Below are 6378 nucleotides of genomic sequence, written 5' to 3' on the forward strand. Positions count from 1 at the left end.
AATAATAAAGGCGTTTTTCTGATTATTTTGACTGGAAACCCGATTAAAGAAAATTATACATAAAAACAAAACAGTCGGTAGTATCAACACGACAAATTTTACTTTCCCGATACAGTTTAACATATATACATACATATGTGCATGTTATGTTAGTATACATATATATATGCTACCTGTATATTCATGTTTATCTATATAATATATAGATTTCATATTTCTATGTATACATATAGTCAATATATGTTTAACTATTAATAAATGTTATAATGCAATACGCTTTATGTATGTATGTAGTTATAGTCAGAGACGATTCTATATAGAAATACATAATCTACTAGGGTAATTTATGTGATATGAAAATAATTACGATTATAAGCGTTGAATAAAAATTGCATATTTCAAATAAAAAAGGCTGTTGTTGTTGTTGGAACGATAAGGACACTTCCCGAAGGCCTTGGGGAGTGTTATCGAGTTGATGGTCCTTTGCCGGATGCAGATCCGGTACGTTCCGGTACCAAGCCCCACCATCTCGGGAACGATTTGTTATGACGACATTTGACCTTTTAGGCGTACCTTTCAGGCATACCTACCGCGGGTATATTCTAACCTCCTAACCCTCTGGGGCTAATCTTGATTGTCGGTTTGGCACTTTTTAATCAGCCGTTCAGAAGTTCAATGATGTTTACTGAATAAAGGACTGTTTTGTGAAAACAGAATAACCATTATTTACTTACTTAATTGGCGCTTAACCGTTTAAACGGTTATGGCCGTCCAACAAGGCGCACCAGTCGCTTCTTTTCTCTGCCAACCGGCGCCAATTGGTCAGACCTAGGAAGTTTAAATCGTTTTCCACCTGGTCCTTCCAGCGGAGTGGCGGCCACCCTCTACCTCTGCTTCCATAGGCGGATTCCGATAGAAACACTTTCTTGGCCGGAAGGTCATCTTTCATTCGCATAACAAGGCCTAGTCAGCGCAGCCGCTGCGTTTTAATTCGTTGGACTATGTTGATGTCTGCGTAGAGCTCGTACAGCTCATCATTAAATCTTCTTCGGTACTAGCCATCGCCAACGCGCAGAGGTCCATAAATCTTTCGAAGAACTTTTCTCTCGAACACTTCCAGAGCCGCTTCATCTGATGCTGTCATGATCCATGCTTCTGCACCATATAGCAGGACGGGTACGATAAGTGACTTATTCGTTTTATTCGTTTTTAAAAAGTAAATATTACAAAATGGAGCCGCATTTGACAATGCCCGCCCTCATGAATTAAAGTGTTGCTTCTTGACTTTTCTGCAATATTGATCTTTTTTTTTTTTTTTGTTTTCAGTATCAAAAAAAGTACTACATTCTACCCTTTATGAAATATTTCCTTCTGTCGATGGCCGTATTTCTTTTTTGTAGATGAAATAAAGCGCGCTGGTATTTTTTGAAGTTAGTTCGGCGGGAACTATAATAGTCCCGAAATAACTCCGACATATTCACGTACTTAGCAATGAATTCAAGTAGCCAGTTTTGATATTTTTATATACAAGTGGGTGTGACTTTAATTCGATTTTAAAACTTTTTCCGTCGGCATGTACAAATACAAATATGAAGGTCGCTTACCAATTTGCAAAAATATTGCTCAAAGTATGTACGAGTTATCGCACTTGAAAGTCCAAAAAATCTTATTTGGAAAGTAGTTGGTGCCACGCCCATTGTCCAAAAAAATTATGTGGATCAACTACATGCAATATCAGTAATTTACATGCCAAATTCAAATAACGTGGCTTCTTTAGATAGTCAAATATTGCATGTTCTGTGCGGAAATTTCTATATACAGAAAGAGGCGTGGCTACTGACCGATTACGACCATTTCTTTTTTTGGAAAGCTTTCCTATCATAGCAGAATGCGGTTAACCAATTTTCACTCTAATAGTTGTATTGGAACGAAATTTATTGCAAAAATCCACTGCAAGTTCACCATTTATACTACCAGATTTTCGATCTAGTTTGTTTATGATAAATTTCTAGTATTATTAACATAAATTTTCATACGTCCATAAGGTTTTAAATTTTAGGAATCCAGGAGAATCGATTGGTACCAAATTTTTTTAATTCGGATCAGCCGTTTCTTTGTTATCAAGCGGGACTTTTATTTCGCCCTTAAAAAATAAAAGTCTTGATTTAACTTTTATTTCGGGACTTTTATTTTTAAAAGTCCGAGTTTAACTAGTTCTATCGGACTAAAAAAATAAAAATACAGATTTAACTTTTATATGTGGACTTTTATGGAGAAAGTTCCAAAACTAAAAAAGGATGCATGATTCGACATGATATTGCTATTGGGATACCTGGGAACTCAAACTTTTTCACCTAGGACAATTTTTTGACCAGGACTTTTTCGACTCCGAAAAAAAAATAATTATTATTTTCCGTCCCTGGTTAAGATAAAGAGGTGAATATAATGGCTGCAGAGGTTTTACAGCAACGATGCTTCAGAGCTTATAGATTAACCAGGCAAAGTAGTAATTGGCCTATAAGATCTTTATTTTCAACAGTCCTGGCTAGCCCTAGAAACATTTAGTACAACATAAAATACCTCCAGCCTTATTATCAAACCCCTCGGAGGCTATGTTCTGACTTCCTCTATCTATCCACCTGTCTCACCTTCTCCCTTTCTTATTTCATTTCCCTTTGCGTTTTGCTATTTTACCCTAATCCGATCCTTCAGTTTCCCTATCCTTCTATTTTACCGTAAATCTTCCTCTATTTCTTATTACTCTCCCCCTCTTGCTCTCATCTAACTCTCACTTTTACTTTAATCTTATCCTAATGTTATTCTTACCTTTCTATTAGTCTCTTATTCCTACTTTTTCTCAACCCACTACCCTTATTCTTCTTTTACTCTGCCTCTGCTTCTCTTTGCTTTTTCGACATTCTTTACATTTCCTCTTTTTTCTTTTCTCAGTTTCCCTTTTCCGATGTTGCCTAGTTTTTCCGCACTTGTAATGCAAAGTAGTAAAAAAGTAGCAAAATAATACCAATTTTTTTCCCCCCCTACTGCTTTAAAACTTGTAACCGGATTATATGAGGGCCGCGAAATATTGTTGTATCACTGGCTTCACCTGTCTGATTTTATCATGGGCCGATCCTATTGACCCGGAAAATTTATTACAAAATCTTCCGACATTTGTGGTGCTTTTAAAGAGATCGAGTCGTAAGCAAAAAAGGTAATTTCTGTTTTTCGAAGTTGGCCCTTAAAGCATAGGCGTGATCAGCCATATTTTCTCATTTCATATTTTTTTTGAAAATGTCATTCGAACTAGAATAACACCTCTTATTAAACCTACAAACAACAAAAATAATATTATTGCAATGTGAGAAAACGGTGAATCACGCCCACATTTTTACTCTTTTTGTCTTTGTAATAACAAAATTTAAAATAAATTTACGAAAGGTTCGATTTCGCACTTCTAAATCCCATAACTATGTTTTATGGAAATAAGTTCAAAAAATGCAGAAATAACTTTTTTGCTTAAGATTTATGTTCTTCCAAAAAACTGGTTTGATTTAATACGCAGAAAAAAATTGAGCCGAATTGACTGAGAACTACAACGATTGACAAAAAAAAAACTAATGCTAGTGGAAACTAACCAAAATGTTCTGGGAAAAGCCATAAAAAAATCCAAAATCATTATTCCGGAACAGTTCCGAAATGATCCCTAAGATAATATAGAAACAATCCCAAAACAGTGCCAATGACCCTGAAACTGTTAAAAAAAAAATCCGAAAATAGTACCAACGTTATGCTTAAACCAGTTCCGAAATGATTCCTGATCCGATTCCGACTCCCGTAATGGGTAGAAAATTAACCCGAGCACAGTCTCGAAACGGTCCTTAGCAGTCCCGAAAACAATCTCGAAATAGTACTGTAATGTTCCCAACGTACTGGATACAGTACAAATGATACATAACAGTGGCGAGACAACTGTGGAATTTTCATGCCCAATTCATCAGCAATAATTTTTTGCGTCAATCTTAAATTATCGTCTTCTTTGGACTGGTTCAAAGCCACAGCAACGTGGTCACTGAAAGATTTTGTATTTGTGCTGTATTGTCTGAGGCATCTGCTACTGTTGTTGTCGTAGCAGTGCTTTGCTCCATCCAATAGGTGCAATCACCCACTATTCTTTGGAAGTTATTCAGTTGGAGGCGAATCGGGATACTAAACTTAAGCTATGTCTTTAGAATATTTCGGAAGCCAGCTGGGAATTACATCGATTGATTGAAAAACAACAAGGCCGTGGGCGCTGATGGATTGCCTGCGGAGATATACAAAGACGGCGGCGAGGAGTTGGTAAAGCGCATGCAGCAGCTTCTTAGCAAAATATGGGCGGACGAAAGCATGCCCGACGGTTGGAATCTAAGTGTTCTTTGCCCAGTCCACAAGAAGGGGGATACTGCAAAATGCACCAACTATCGTGGAATCAGCCTTCTTAATATCGCATATAAGGTCCTTTCAAGTGTATTGTGCGAAAGATTGAAGCCCACCGTGAACCGGCTTATTGGACCTTATCTGTGCGGCTTCAGAACTGGTAAATCTACCATCGACCAGATTTTCACAATGCGCCAAATCTTGGAAAAAACCCGTGAAAAGAGAATCGACACACATCACCTCTTCGTCGACTTTAAAGCCGTCTTCGACAGCACGAGAAGGAGCTGCCTATATGCTGCTATGTCTGAATTTGGTTTCCCCGCAAAACTTATACGGCTGTGCAAAATGACGTTGAGCAACACCATCAGCTCAGTCAGAATTGGGAAGGACCTCTCCGAGCCGTTCGAAATTAAACTAGGTTTCAGACAGGGTGACCCCTATCGTGCGGTGTCTTTAATTTGATGCTGGAGAAAATTATACTAGCTGCAGAACTTGACTGCACTGGAACAATATACTATAAAAGCGTGCAATTACTGACATATGCTGATGACATTGATATCATCGGCCTAAACACCCGCGCTGTTAGTTCTGCTTACTCCAAACTGGAAAAAGAAGCGGTAAAGATGGGTTTGATGGTGAATGAGGACAAAACGAAGTACCTGCTGTCATCGAGCAAAGAGTCAGCGCATACGCGCCTTGGCAACCACGCTGCTGTTGGCAGCTATAATTTCGAAATAGTAAAAGACTTCGTTTATTTGGGAACCAGCATCAACACTAGCAACAACATCAGCACTGAAATCCAGCGAAGAATCAATCTGGCCAATAAATGCTACTTTGGACTAGGTAGGCAATTGAAAAGTAAAGTCCTCTCTCGGCGAACGAAAATCATACTCTACAAGTCACTTATCGTACCCGTCCTGTATATGGGGCAGAAGCATGGACCATGACAACAGCAGATGAAGCGGCTTTGGGAGTGTTCGAGAGAAAAGTTCTTCGAAAGATTTATGGACCTCTACGCGATGGCGAGTACCGAGGAAGATTTAATGATGAGCTGTACGAGCTATACACAGACATCAACATAGTCCAGCGAATTAAAACGCAGCGGCTGCGCTGGCTAGGCCATGTTATGCGAATGAAAGATGATGCCCGGCCAAGAAAGTGTTTCTATCGGAACCCGCCTATGGAAGCAGAGGTAGAGGGCGGCCGCCACTCCGTTGGAAGGACCAGGTGGAAAACGATTTAAACTCCCTTGGTGTGACCAATTGGCGCCGGTTGGCGGAGCGAAGGAGCAACTGGCGCGCCTTGTTGGACGGCCATAGCCGTTTAGACGGCTAAGCGCCAATTAAGTAAGTAAGTAAGTTGGGAATTACAAGCACATCCAAAGACTCGAAATAAACATCATAGTTTAGGACATTTAAACAGCATACAACAGCGCACTAAAACAGATGTTAAAACATGAGCTCTTGAAATTAATATTAACTCCGTTCGTATCGTGCTATTTAATTTTCCGTAGGAACAACATACATAGGAAAAATCACTTTCACAACTTACCCTTCAAGAAGCAAGCAAGCGTCTCATTAAATACTTGCATTATCACAACTCTTACGTGAAAACTGAATATAGATTAAAAACAAAAACGAAAAGAAATATTAACCAAAACCTTCGGGAAGTTTTGTTGCTGTTGTTGTAGCAGTCTTCGGAGAGTGGTTTATCGTTAATACAACGACATGGGTGGCTAGACGAATATTTGCCGTGAAATGAAGGAGCAGGACGGTTTGCAATTTCTTTGCTAATGGCGGAAGGAGTAACCCCATTTAATTTGTTGTTGTGTTAACAGGGCACGACCACCCACAAAATGTCGCGTCTTCGTTGAACGTAATGTTGTCAATCTAGTCATCATCACTAGCAAATCAAACGCAACATAAAATTTTTCACTGCGCTATTGTAGCACATTATCAGCTT

At 38.9% G+C, this 6378-nt stretch overlaps 2 protein-coding genes across 5 annotated transcripts in view; one reads left to right on the forward strand and one right to left on the reverse strand.

Moving 5' to 3' along the window:
* Nucleotides 1-6378, forward strand: part of lili (LMBR1-like protein) — a 169514-nt gene that overhangs the window by 123531 nt on the left and 39605 nt on the right. The gene's annotated exons all lie outside the window — the stretch shown is intronic.
* Nucleotides 1-6378, reverse strand: part of LOC137251287 (tetratricopeptide repeat protein 12) — a 53405-nt gene that overhangs the window by 23110 nt on the left and 23917 nt on the right. The window lies entirely within an intron of this gene.

Source organism: Eurosta solidaginis, chromosome 1, assembly GCF_040869045.1.
Source record: "Eurosta solidaginis isolate ZX-2024a chromosome 1, ASM4086904v1, whole genome shotgun sequence".
In the NCBI taxonomy this organism is placed as follows: domain Eukaryota; kingdom Metazoa; phylum Arthropoda; class Insecta; order Diptera; family Tephritidae; genus Eurosta; species Eurosta solidaginis.